The following is a 14,297-nucleotide window of genomic DNA, read 5'->3' as shown; positions in this document are numbered from 1 at the left end:
CTCATCACACACAAAATAGGAAAATTAAAAACTAAAGGACTCCATACACAGCAAACTGACTTTATGAATATGACTAACCCCACGAGACTAGTCACGTATATACGTCTCTACTGGGAATCAAGAATTAAAGGCCAATATGCAGTAGTCTAATGTAAAACATTTTGTTTAAATGACAAGAGCTCTGATCTCTGATACGGGAAAAGATTTTCATGCTGTATATGTAACTGGTAAATCTCATTTTTCCCAATGTATAACTCTAAAACAGACCGACATCAACTAACTCCCTGTGAGCCCTTCTGAAACACTGAATCTCTCTTCTTGTTGAAGCGTATTTCAGGTCTCACTGGAGCGAACAGCAAATAACCCTCATCTGAATGCAAATTGATATAAAGTCTTTTGTGTCATTCACAGAACATAATTAGTCTTACGAGACAAAAGTATTTAGTCCAGAAAAGGAAATTTTTCATATTTAAAGATACTTGGGAAAAAAAAAAATCTTTTAGTTATTCCACTGAATAACGAGAACCTCACACTCCCCCAATTCATATTCTGCTGTTTAGCATAGGAGCATGATGCAATTGTAAAGGATTATAATCTGAGGTTGCAGTTCTGCAGAGATAAGTATATATTTAGTTTTATATATGCTGTGCAAACAGCCAAGATTCTAGGTGTATCCTACTACAAAGGGATTCTAGGTCATGGCAAGACTTGTATGTACTTAAATAAAATATGTACGTAAATAAAATCTTTACAGAACTGGTGATTTTCATCTTTAGCATAGAAGCTACCTTAAAAATGCTAAGTAAATTTTGTAGAATCCTATTCTGAGTTCTGTAGAATCCTATGAAAGGAAATCTTAATCCTTTGCATTTTTAAATTATGTTTGATAGCACTGTATTGGATTACTGAGATGTTTCAAGCCAATAATCCCCAGCTGCTCCAAAGAATAGTTTTTGAAATGTAGCCATATTTTCCTGTAGCAGCTTTGAGATTCAGTATTAGGAAACCATAGACAAAACCATAAAATGATAGCTCTTGAAAAACAGAAGTAATTTTGCAGGAAAGAGGAAGAAAACCTCCTGACTAATATGATGTGATATATCCTTCAGTAACCACCTCTGAAATCTTCATGGAAGGAAAGTATTTTCACCAGGTTTTTATTTAATTTGTACTCATTCAAGAAGAGTGAAATTGCCATTTGGTGTACCTCATACAAAGCAGTAGAAAGTAAGAAGACATCTTAGTACATTATGAAGGGAATGACATAGAAATAAGCCTGAGAGAGTGATATTAAAACGCTTGGGAAATGAAAAATGGCTGTAAACAGAGTTTTACATTTACTTGCTGCCCTGGGGAGATCCACTTAAGATAAATGTGACAGAGGCTGTCTGTTTTTAAGCATAAACTCTACAGGAAAACAACTAGCTTAAGAAAGGTAGTCTTATTAAAGAACACGGTGATTGATAGAGTCATTTAAAGTAATGACTAAGCTCTTGGTAGAGTTTATTTTAAATAGTAATTGTGTTCTTGTGCATCTCAGACAAACTGGAATTTTTGTAATTTCCTGCATACTCGAAGGGCAATATAGCTCCAGCCTATGTCCCTGCTAGTTTCAATATAGTTTGCTATTTTGTAAGTGGTTATAAACGACACCCTGAGGACGAAATAAATGACAACTAAAGTCAACTTAGTTCCGACTACTAATGCTGTACTTACATGCTAAGCCAACCCTGAATAATTTTTTCTCTAAGATTTTATACTTATGAATGGCTAAATAACACTTGTGCTGTGACTGATGGTCTCTTTGGTTTATGCCAAAAACGAGATGGAAAGTCAAGATTAGAGAGTCAGAACTGAAAACCTATCAAAAACTGACAACTACAGGCAGGCCTATTCAGCTACCAAACCAAACCAAAAAGAATTCCAACATGCAATCCATTTCTGTTCTGATCTATAATCTCTGGCTGAAGGGCTGACAGCCTCCATGCAATCAGAAATCTAAACTGAATCTGTGGTATTGTACTCACAGCTTCATTTTTAGGCAGCTTCAGCAGTGCTGCTGAAATGCCAAACTGTTATAGCATCTTCTGTGGTCTTTATATGACCAATGTGTTCCTTTACAAAATGTTTTCCCACTTTGAATACAGTTCTGCTAGACTACTCGATCCCCTGGTCCCCTTCAATTTGGTCTCCCTCAAGTAGGAAAGTTTCTGATAAAAGATTGCCACTTTGGATGCACATTCAAACCACCTGACAGCAGTTTGTTTAAGTCTAGCAACCACTGTGACTCTCATTTAGAGAGCTTCGCGTAATTAGATTCCCTGTAACACTTACCGTTATAAAACTTGACAAGTTAGTGAATTACTAAGGGTCTCTTTATTTTTCAAATACATTTACTAGAAACAGAAAGGTGAGAGCTACGTTTCTAATCAAAGAGCCTTCTCCTTTTCTCAGCTTCCTTGGAGCTGCAGAGTGAAGAGTCAGACCCTTCAGCCATGCACGTGTGAGGTTCTTTTGTTTTTTGGTTTTTGTGGGTTTTTTTTGCTTAACAGTTTGCTTAACTGTTCCAGTTTAGTGCAAATGCCTTCCATAAAGAACATAAAAGCCAGTTTGAGATTTTTTGAATGAACAATTAAATCAATAATTAATTTTGTCATAGGCAGAGACTGTCTGTGAAGAGACAGCTTTTCGCTTGATAGTATGAGATAACAATACCAGAACATTCACACACATTCCTAATACAGTGTCAGTAGCTCTAGTAAAGGAGACCATCACTGTTTAAGTACCTAATGGGAGGCTACAGCTGAAAGGACCAAAACTGCAAGTTTAAATTATTATGTACAATCTTCTAAATCACATGATTATAATTCAAACAATATTTGCATTAGTATCTTCTGAGATGTCTCATTGTAAGTGGTCACTATAGAATATTTCTATTTAACCTAAAAAACAAGCACACAAACACAAGGAAAACACCACCTTCATTAGACACAACCTTCCCTTTAGCTTCCTGTACAACCTGACCTGTTCTGAGCACAAATCAGAGGTTACCATCTATATTTTCAGTGTTCCAAAGCTATAAGGACTAAGACATAACTCCCAATATTATGACACAAAACCAAAAATGCAAAAAGAGGTGCTAAGGTGATGCAATTAGATGCTAAGCATATAAATAACACAAAAAAGACAGGCTTGTCAGCTTGCAATTAAAATTTGTTTTTCATGCAAATAACACATTTGCAAGAAAGGGCAAATGATTCAGTATATTTTGCATGAACCTAAGTCATTTTGAGTTAAAATTGTTCATTACGTATTTCTACCTGATCACATGAAACACTAATATAACCCAGAGAATATGGATTGGCACTACTTCTGACCTGTAATTACAGATGACTGCGACAAAACATTTTTCTTCTCATAGAAACCATTAACAACAACAGTTTTAAGGCAGTGCTTTTCTACAGTTGGTACGATGTTTGGCACCATGATAACGTGCAGAAGAGGCAAAATTTAAATACCTTGGGCCTATAGCTGTTCTTGCATAAAAGCCCTAGTTTCAGAAACTGATGTTCCACAGTCATGGGAAATTGGCAAAAATGGGCATTTGTTTAATTAGATTAGTTCTATTCACAGCTGAAGCCATGAATCAGCTATAATTAGATATATTCTGGAAGTGCATTATATGTTTTGGAGATACAAATACTCTACCTTTTGCCAACATTTCTCTGATGTCAAGGGCAAGTCTTGGCCTTAAGAGTGGGATAATTAGGACTTGTGGTATATAACTGCATCTTAGATCATCAATCTTAGATTTCTTAGATCGCTAATGTCTTTTTTAACCAACAGGACAGTATAGAATTACTTGAATGTGAATGAACGTGAGTCCAGTCAGATAAAGCTTTGGCTCACAAATCAATAACAGATAGTTTTCTCCTTAATGAAGACCAGTGAAGTGTTGCTTAAAAATGAGCTTGTGAAAAGAAAGGCAAAAACAATCTGACACTTGGTAGAACTGCTGGATTGAGAACAGTGTAATTTCTGGATAGAATGACCTTAGTACGTGGCAAGTACAGGGGAAAGAATTTATATTAATAGAAGAAAAACAGAGACCAATAACAATAATAAAAAGAATTAACATACGTGTGTATATATATATATATACACACGCACACATACATAGAAAAGACTGTTTAAGTCAAAAGAATAGGATTAGGCTTTTTTTTTTTTCACATTAAATATACCCTTACATTCAGCTTATTTTCTACCAAAGTGTTCTTTTCAAAAAGTTGCCGGGGTGATATCGCTATTTCAATCCAACCAATTTCCTTTGAAGTCTCCCATAATGGTAATTAAATAAATTGCTCTCAGAGTAATTATGTTTTTTCTGGAAAAGGAACTATTAGGGTAAAGAGATGAGAGAGTCTGCCACCAAACATAATCTTTCTAAATACATTGGTACTTGTTACATTTATTGGAAGAAGGATGGAATACTCAGAAACTTTGGAACTTTTTAGTTTTTTGTAAAGGAAAATGTTGACTTGACAGTTGAAATAAGAAACAAACTAAAATGACTGCTGACAGTTCTGGGAGTGCATAGAGAAAGAAAATGGAAGCTGCGTCAATAGAAAGCTTTTAAAGACCATACGTGTTAAGCCCAAGAGAGCTAGTGTGAACTAGAAGCCCAAATTGCCATGTTAGAAACAAGTAGCTGGTGGACAAGATGAAGGTGACTGAAAGCCCAAGACTAATGAGCAAGCGTGTCGTATAAAAGGCCATTCTCCATGTAAGCACAAATACATCATGTTTGCAAGAGTGTGAAGCTTTGGAGACCAGGTTACTATAGCTCTATTAAAAAGGTTCTGTGTATGGCAATCCATCAGATCAAACACCTTTCATCTCTGTGAATTTTATCATCTTTGATAGAGAGGAATAAGGCTTTCACAGTTCCAAGTAATTTCCAAATACGTAACTTTATGTTTCATCTGTACTTTTCCTTATGTTTACAAATCAGGCTAAAATTGTTAGTGGCTGGGTGTTGAGTGTACCATGAGTTTTGCTTACTTTTTTTCTCACATTAAGTTTTCTTAACTTTGCTAAAGATTCCCCTGTCATTTGTGGAAATTTGCCATATACCTGCTAAGCAACCCATAGCATCCACTGATTTAAACATCAGAACAGACTGATGTAACCCTCTAGGTTGTTCTCTGGTCTCCTCTGGTAACTCAGACTTCACAGAATGTAAATGCAATACTGACGCTTGTTGGTTTTGTTCACGTTACAAAGAATCTGGAGTTTTTCATTTAAAAGCCTATAGAAAACTTCAGTGGGTATGTTTTTCTTTGTGTACAATTCTGAACACTCCCATCTTCCGTTTTCCTTTCTGGTGGCTTTACAATATCACATCCAGGGACAGCGATACAGTGCTCTTCTACAATGCCAACCCTGTATTTTCTTGACACTTTGAAGACCTAAAGACAGTGTTTTCAACTCAAAAACTCACAAGAGTGAGCAAAAGGAAAACAAATTATTTGGTACCATTGGTACTTCACCTACAATCAAAAATAACTTCCTGGAAATCCAGTGGTCATAGAGAAGAAAGCACCAGACAGGCACCAGCTGGAAAAACTGGATCTGGGGATTCATCCAAGAACTGGGAATATCTTTCTGAACAGCCAGACATATTTCTTGTTCAGATGTAATGGCTGTCAGGGTAAACATTGCCTTAAAAAAACTTAACATGATTTTTTTAAACTCTTTCTCCAAATTTTGTGGATTCTTTCTGGCTTAAGCTTCAGTAAGTGAGCTTAGAATCAGACCTAAAGAAGGATAAATATATATTATAAGCAGGAAGAACTCATTATGAAGGTCATACGCAGGCACTGACCCAATGCTATTCTATTGGTAAAAACAGCTATAACAAAACCCAGCTGTAATATGTGACAGGAATGATTATGTAAGAATAAGATCCCTAATATGAATGTTTACTAAATATCTATTCAATAGTCAGGTTTAATTAAATAGTGTAAAAAAATTTTCCATGTGTAACATGAACTTGTTAAAATTTCAGAGCTTTGTAAGCCAGTAAAACAGCATTACCATTGCTTGCAACGTGCCAAAGACTTTGTGTGAAGCTGACAGCACAGGCCTCAGGACGCATTAGGACTTGCTAGGCTTCATCGGGACTTGGTTTGGCCTGCTTGGGGCTTGGTTTTGGTTAACTTATTTGGCTGTAACAGGTTTTCTAAGGACTAAGTGACTATTGCCTAATTTGATTTGGCTTTTTGCTTAGTTTTGGATGACTGTGTGTTGTAATAGCATTGGTTTATGTACGTATTTTTAATGAATAGGTAACAATAACAATTCACTATTCTGTGCAGAATGAACTATCTATGACCCCTGAATAAAATGCAGCATAGAGACAGGCATGGGATGATATGAAGAGATTTGAATGTCCAGGTACAAGATGATAGTGGAGGCTCCAGGGCTGTAAACTGCTCAGCAGGGGTCAGCTACTGGCCACTAAACAAATGCAACCTTGAATGCTGCACAAAACCAGTTTTAGAGATAACACAGAGAACAAAGGACAATATTCAATATATACAAAGCACACCATTCACAGTAAAACTGGATGTAATGTCAACTACAGAGCAATTAAGAGAGTGCAATTTGCGGAAATGTGGAGCATGTTAGCAAACATAAAAATGACTCCAGGGGGATTCTAGAATGAGAAGGAAGAAGAAACCATCATTGCATGCTCTGGGATGCAGGGGCCCTCCATCCCCACCCCTGCCTGAAGACATCTGCCTGAGAGACGGTTGATGGTGAGTGTGACATCAGAGAAAGGGTAGATACTAGAAAGCTTGTGTGTATCACTTTTAACTGCACATAACTTGCACAAGATCTTAACACCAGTGAACTAATGGTCCTTTGGATGGACTGTTAAGAGTTTAGGTTAACAGTGCATTCTTGGCTTTACATATAAGTTTTGTTCCTTTGGCCTAAATGAGCTGTGCAAGCTGTAGCACAACAAACTGATGGAAACTTCAAGCAACCTAGTCTGAAACCTGGATGCAGCACTCCAGTAACAGCTCACAGGCAAAGTAGTTCAGTTGAAGAAAAGACGATGTTGTCAACTATGTGTGAGATCAGTCAACTATGTGTGAGATCACGTTAAAGGCAACCAAGTCTCTGCTGAAAGGACGTAACAGGATGTGGGGAGCAGAACTAACCTGGATAATGACGGGGCCAACATTGCACCAAGCTCTGCTTAGGACAGTTGGTTTTGACAGTTATTAAAAAAAGCCATTACCATTCTATTCTTTGCTCGGAAGTTTTCCTACTTAAATATTTAAGTGACCTTTATATTTGTTAAATGAAAGCACTTTTTAATCAAATCAAATTACTACAGATCTACCAGAAGAAAAAAGGTAATTCCAGTTGATGTGACGTTTCTTGAACACACAGCTACTGTTTTATTCTGTTCATCCTGCAAGCAGCAAAGTAGCAGCAACCACTGGGTCACTAGTTTTATTGTGAAGCAGCACAACACAGTCTTTGTTGAGCTTTCCTTGGAGTGAGTCATTGTGATTCACTGAAACGCTGTTCCCTGTGATGGGGCTGTTCTCTCCTGTGTCTAATGCAGGGCAGAGAGGGAGAGAAGACAGAAGCGGTACCCTTGGACATGTAAACAGAAGAACATAGCAGTGAAGGTTGCAGGTAGTAAGTAGCCAGTCTTGAAATGAACAGCTCATTAGTGAGCGATAAATATTTGTGCAAACACTTTCCCTTTAAAAATTAGGAGAAATATTCCTCCCTCCAACGTGCTGTAACTCATATATGTTGCCTGCAGTGAAAGTATGAAAGCAGCCCAGGAGGTCGAGGGAGAGTTTTTTGGTTGGTTGGGTTTTCTTGCTTCAGTGGAGCCTCACTTCACAGAACATAGCTTATAGCATGAAACTAAGCCAAGATAGCCAGGAGGCTGCTCTGAGTGACCAGACTGTTGAGGTTACATAATCTCTTTTTCTATTTTGGGGGGAGTGAAGGGAGAATGGGAGGCGAGGTACTCAAGTTCCCTTGTAAAAGTAGGTACAAACCTCCAAATGTACAAGAAGATCGGCTCCCAGAACCAAGACTTTTCAGTATTTTAGGCTATTGTTTCTAAAAAAAGATTGTGTTCATAAATGGAACCAGAGAATACCCCAGAAGATCAGTCCTGTATTTGATTCCAAATATTATATTGGCTCAGACTTCCCCTTTTCTGGCCTCTCCTGTTATCCCATCGAATTCATTAGAAGGTTGTGGCTACCAGCCAAAAGAAATGGTTAATGCGTCCCAGAGCCCATATTGTTTGAAATATCTCTGAGACAGGAATTTATAGCATTGCTGTAACAAAACTCAGATTTCAACATTAAAGTCTAGGTCTGTGTACTTGCCACGCATACCAGAATTATACAGAAAATCTAAACCATGAAACTCTGAGGAAATTAGGAAAATATGCAGTAATGTCTAGAAAGAAGCCATTAGGACTTAGTTACATCTATAAGAAAAACCTTAAACAAGAGACAAATCATATATGATGTTACACAGGTAGTGGGAATGGACCCAAAAGACATGCTGCTGAATCACAAATCCTTTGGTTTTGCCACATTGAAGTACAGCATTTTTCAACTGGTCTAAAGCAGTCACTATCTTAGAAAAGATGGGATTTAGTCCTGATTCCACCCTCGCTTTGCCCCTCCATGCCTCTGCCCAGCTCTGATAAGGTTAGTTTTTCTTTTGATGTAGCCGTTTTGTGTGTTCTGTTCTATTGTCTTTTATATTATGTTTGTTATTACACATTCAAAGCCTAATGAAATATGTGCTTTCCATCCCAAAAGAGTACATATTAATCTTCTGCAAGAACTACAAATTATTGATTTTATAGACAAGAAACTGTATAGCTTTTTCCTGTAAAGGAATAGAAGTATAGACTTTGCCTAAAACCCTGGAACAAGCCTTCATTTATGAGACAGGGGAATCACTTTTATTCCACTACATGAATTCAGTGGGCTGCCACAGGCCAGTCATAATCTGTTATTGTTTCCCTGCAACCTTGTACTATTAATTTTTCTTTTTAATGAACTGTCCAGTCTAGTTTAGCTATGGGAACTATGATGGAGCTGCAATATAAATGGTTTATGTCATGCCTTTGTCACAAGGCTTTCCCCTACAGCACTAGAATGTAATTGAAAAGCCATTTTAAAATAAAGTAACTGAATGGTTGCAAATGTAGATTGTCAGGAATAAAGTGGGAAAATCTTTTGCATTACATGAGCTTTTACCCATCACAACTTCTGTGACTTTACTAGTCTTTATACAGATTAGTAAAGCCACATAAATTGCATATGTTTGCATGGTAACATTAGCAAGTATTCCTGAAAAACACTGAAGCCATTTTGAAGAAGTTTTTCTTCAGCTACAACTAACAATGCAGTAATTGGTTCAGTTAAAGAGCTCAAAAGAAGTAAATGCACTAAATTTTGTTCTATTTCATAGCATGTAGGATATGCCCATGTTTGAGACAGCAAACTAGCTTCTGAGTAGAATTCAAGACAGTTTTTGTTGCATATGAAACTTTGAATGGCTGAGTATACAGTAATCTATTTTTAGATAAAATATACATGCAAGGTGTATAATTTAGTTTTATCTTGTGTCTATTTTTTTTAGCCCTAGATGTGTGCATTTGTTCTTGGAGGCACAATGGTGCACATTTTAATAAATATTATTATTATGGTTACTGTTATCATTATTAAAGCCTGAAGAGAGCAACTATAGAGAGTATTTAAAGTTAAAGCTGACATCCGTTTTCTCAATAAACCCCCATCAAAATTGTTTCTGAAAGACTTTGATTTAGCTTTTGGTTCACCACTTCTGACCTTTAAAATAACTTGAACTCTGAAATGCAAAAAAGTGCACAAATATAGACACAACTGTTTCTCAGATAAGACATGAAAAGAACTTGAGTAGGGACCCAGTTTGTTAAATTCACTTATCTCAAAAAGTAGTGAGAGCAATGGGCCTTCAAGTTTTCCTTTAGGTTTATTCCTCAGTCCTTTAATTTGTAAAAATGAAATCTACTTGGAAGTGTAGCTCTGAAGGCAAGAACAAGAAGAGCAGAAAGAGGCCTGAACTAAACCTTGAAGTGAGATATAAGAAAATGCCAGAAGAGGCATATGAAATGGTGGTGAGAAAATTCACTTAACTGTGCATGGAGGGGAGACTCAGAGAAACTGAACCCATAATTAATTTAAGATAATTTTGCTATGTCTTCTTGATATCCATATATGAATTTGAAACCTAGTCAGGAAGCCTTCAGTCAAACCAAATACTCTTTAACTTCATTCTATTGAAAAGCTGTATCTGAACAAGAAGTGAGCAAATTTGCAAAATTTGTCCCTTGTGTTAACTGAATGACAGCATAAGAATCTCACATGCTGAGCTACAGCTCTTCCTAAGAAGCAAAGGAGCTTACATATTTCCCACCTAAATCAATTTGAATGTTGTTGGTATCAGTCAAATACACTCTGTTTCAGCCTGGTACTAATTGCTGCAGTCTATCTTAACAAGCTGGTGGACACCATAAACACATATCCTATATAACTGCCCACAATGATGTTTAAGTATACGGCCCGTTTGTCTGCCAGAAATAAGATTATCATCATTCAAGCACATTTCCACAGAAACGAAGCATCTGTCAAGCAGGATTTGAGTGCATTGAATGTAAAAACTGTGAATGAGTCAGCTAGACAAAAAGCTTTAATATCATGGCTTTGTACTCTTTATCCTAGACAATTCAGGTGGGATCGTGCCTTTGATTCTGTAAAAATGATAGTATTTACATATTTATTTTCTATCACATTTAATCTGTTTCTGTGTTAATTTTAATAAAGCATGGATGCTCCTGTAAGTGGACAATTCTCACTTCTGTGGAATCATATGTGGTCAGAAATAGGCACAATCGAAAGCCCCAGAGGATATGAAAAATTAAAGGCAGCAGATATGACTTTTTTTAGGTCTAGGGTTTTCCATACCACTCTATTTCCACACTTTCCACAGTTGCCTTCTCTGAAGCCTAGGAGTCACCACTAAATTGCTTTTCTAACCCAAGTCAGAGCAGTTATATTAAGCTCAGTGGTATTGCACAAAATATCAGTGAAATAAACCAAATACGGAATTAATCACTCATGTAGCCTAGAATAAGAAAAGTATGAATCTTTTGGACTAATAAAATCAAGTTGGAAGCCTAAATATTAGAGAATTTCTTACATTTCTGTTCTTCAGTGGTACATTGCTGTGAGTTTTCAAGAGGTTCGCTACTGTTTTAAACAAGAAATTAATGATCCAAAAAATGCACCTTATCAAACCGTGGTAGCTATGCAGATCTGACCACTCAGAAGATCATACTTTTGGATGTACTACTTACCTTTACCCACTGGAAACTTGTTGCCAGTTTATGTAGCATATTCCACACATTTGAAATGTCACTTAATGAGTCTAAGATGATAATGCAGATGTGAGTTTGCTGCTGCCACTTATCCAGTACTTCAGCTGTGGCTGCAAAGAATAAAAAAGTTCATTTGAAATTCAATGCAATTTTGGTATCATAATAAAAAAACGCCCTAACATCTAGCCTATAAACTATCACAGTAGCCTAAGGAGAGTTTATATACTAGCAGTTAAATAATACTTATAAGTCCAAAGGAAATTTAATAAACAGCTTTCACCTTAACAGACTTATTACTGCAAGAATGTTCACATAACTAAAATGCTAGAGGCCATATCAAAATTCCTTCACATCTTTTTCATTATCTCCTGAAAAAACAGGGTTCTGTGGAAAAATCTGTTCTGGGAACATTATTCAATACAAGACACGCTATAGGGAAAAAAGTAACAGCTGCAGATGCCATTAGCCAACAAGATGTGCTTTGAACATTACTAAGCGCTCTAAAGGCATATTAGAAATCAGTATTTTTACAATTATGATGAAGACAGTAAATTATTTTAGTAAGTAGAACTACCACTACAGTAGGGAAAAGTTATCTAGAATAAGATGTTTGAAGAGAGAAAATGAGCAACAGGTGCCTCTGCCTGTAAGAGGTTGTTTCAATGGTTAAAATTCTTTCATAAGTGGGATAGTGAGTTGAGACAGTCTGTATAAAGGTGCAGAAACAAAAATAAACCAGATAAATAATTTCTTATGAGGTGAGGTAAATCTCTTGAATTTGAATTGCTAAATTAAGAATGCTCAGTTTCACGGAGCAGTCCCTCATCATCCTGTGTGTTTCTGACAACGTGTTCCCACACAAGTGAAAAAAATATAGCTAATGTGATTGAACACAAAAGAAATACTCGATGTGATCTATTATTATGCACTGACGCAGACACTATATTTTTGATGCTCATTTGATACCTTGATAGATTCTTAAGTGGGTACTAAATGAATCCTAGCACTAGGATTCACTCCAGCCAAGGAAATCAGGCTGGATTACACAGTACTTTCAAATTTATTAATTCAGAATTTCTAGGAAGAATTATTGCAAAACAGCCTCTGCAACTTGGGTTGATACATCCAAATCAGTAATTTTCTGCAGTATTTAACTGTTAAAGCTGTCTCATCTATATCAGTCCTCCATTTTATACCCACTTTTCACCTCTGTTAAAGCAAACAAGTTTTACTTGCAAAAAATAGTTCAGTGGCACAGGCCAAATTTGAAAGTTCTAGCAAAAGTGTTGAGGAGAAATGAATAGGCATTGACCAAATATTACATATTCAATGTTGCAATATTACACAAACACATTTCACAGTCACTCCATCAAAGGAAGAACGACACTTCTATTGCCAGTTGTGACTGCAGATATGTTGACTCACTGTTTTAAAAATTTGTGATACATGTTCAACAAAAAACACACTGCTAGAAAGTGAATGTTGCTAAGGTAAACTCTATGAAGTAAGGTATGTTTTGTGCGATGACCAAGTCACTAATACATAAAGCACTTGGTGTGTAAAAATACACATGCAACACATTTATGCAATTTGCTATAAATTACATATGGCATTTTAAAATATGCTCATTTTGCAAACAAATAAACTTTTTTCATAGAGAACCGTTTTGAACTAATTCAAAATTCATACAAATGAATGAAAATAAAGATGAAAACCAAATAAACTTTCTCATTTTGATAATTTGTTCAATATCAAGACAACATCTTTACAGAAACATTGCAGCTCAACATGCCTTTTTACCCAAGACATTTGAAGCTGCTTAGATAAGTATTTCTCAAAATATCCTCTTACGTATCCTTATGGTCTAATTTTTTCAAGATCCACTCTCACTTTAAAAAGCAGCAAATAGTTGATGATAGATACTAACACTCCTCAACCTGACCTGCTACATTATTAAGCTTTTTTTCTATACATATACCTGACCATCAGACAGTGAAGTGCCCATGTACATAATAATTTAACTGCCAAGTAAAGGATCCATTTTCCAGTTACACTGCATTTAAACAGACATCAGAGGTTACAAATCAATATTTTTTTCTAGCACTAATAATTATTTGAAGCAAATAAATCTTCATATCAACATCAAGGAAGAAAACTCCCCCAGTTACTAATTTTCATGAAAAACATGATTTAAGATTACTGAATTACTTCTGTGATTACTGTAATACAAGAAATAGTTTAGCTGATTAATTGATACATAGGTATCAGATATTACTTTTACTGTATATGATGTTTTTATTTTCTGCTGCCATTGAATATGGCTTCAATAGTAAGGTTCTACCAACTCTATAACCTTTACAAAAGGAAGAAAAGCCAAAATAAAAACAACTGCTGTATTTACAGAAGGCTATTTCAAAGTCCAGTTATAATTACAAGAAAACTAAAAAAAAAAAAAAAATAATCCATTAAACAGTTCCAATGCTCGAAATAGATTTGACACAGTGGCACTTTAAATCAAATCTCATAACAAGATTGTGTGTGTGTGTGTGTAAAATAAGCCATGGCTTCAGAGTCAGTTTATACAAAGTGACAACTCGAACAATTTTGAAACGCTGCTAGTTAGGGGCGGGGGAAACAAACCCATTGTCACTATGGTAATTATTTCACAATGCCTGATGTTAAATGGGCAGTCCTGTGGCCTAAGAAGCAGCTGAATCCTGCATTGTCCTTGCATGATAAAAAGATTTGAAAGTCTGAAAAGCAGAGGAACGGAATCTCACAGCTTCTTAGACTTCGCTCTGAAAGGGCCATTGTA

General features: G+C 36.1%; 1 protein-coding gene across 1 annotated transcript in view; it reads right to left on the bottom strand.

Moving 5' to 3' along the window:
- Positions 1-11,596, bottom strand: part of CDH11 (cadherin 11, type 2, OB-cadherin (osteoblast)) — a 37,763-nt gene extending 26,167 nt beyond the window's left edge. Inside the window, exon 1 of the mRNA XM_010082989.1 lies at positions 11,462-11,596. The gene's annotated coding sequence lies outside the window, so the exon portion shown is untranslated. The remainder of the gene's footprint in view (positions 1-11,461) is intronic.
- Between the last annotated feature and the right edge of the window lie 2,701 nt (positions 11,597-14,297).

Source organism: Pterocles gutturalis, unplaced genomic scaffold (genome assembly GCF_000699245.1).
Source record: "Pterocles gutturalis isolate BGI_N339 unplaced genomic scaffold, ASM69924v1 scaffold13020, whole genome shotgun sequence".
Classification (NCBI taxonomy): domain Eukaryota; kingdom Metazoa; phylum Chordata; class Aves; order Pterocliformes; family Pteroclidae; genus Pterocles; species Pterocles gutturalis.
The sequence above is the reverse complement of the archived record's forward strand: the minus strand, read 5'-3'. Positions and strand labels throughout refer to the sequence as shown.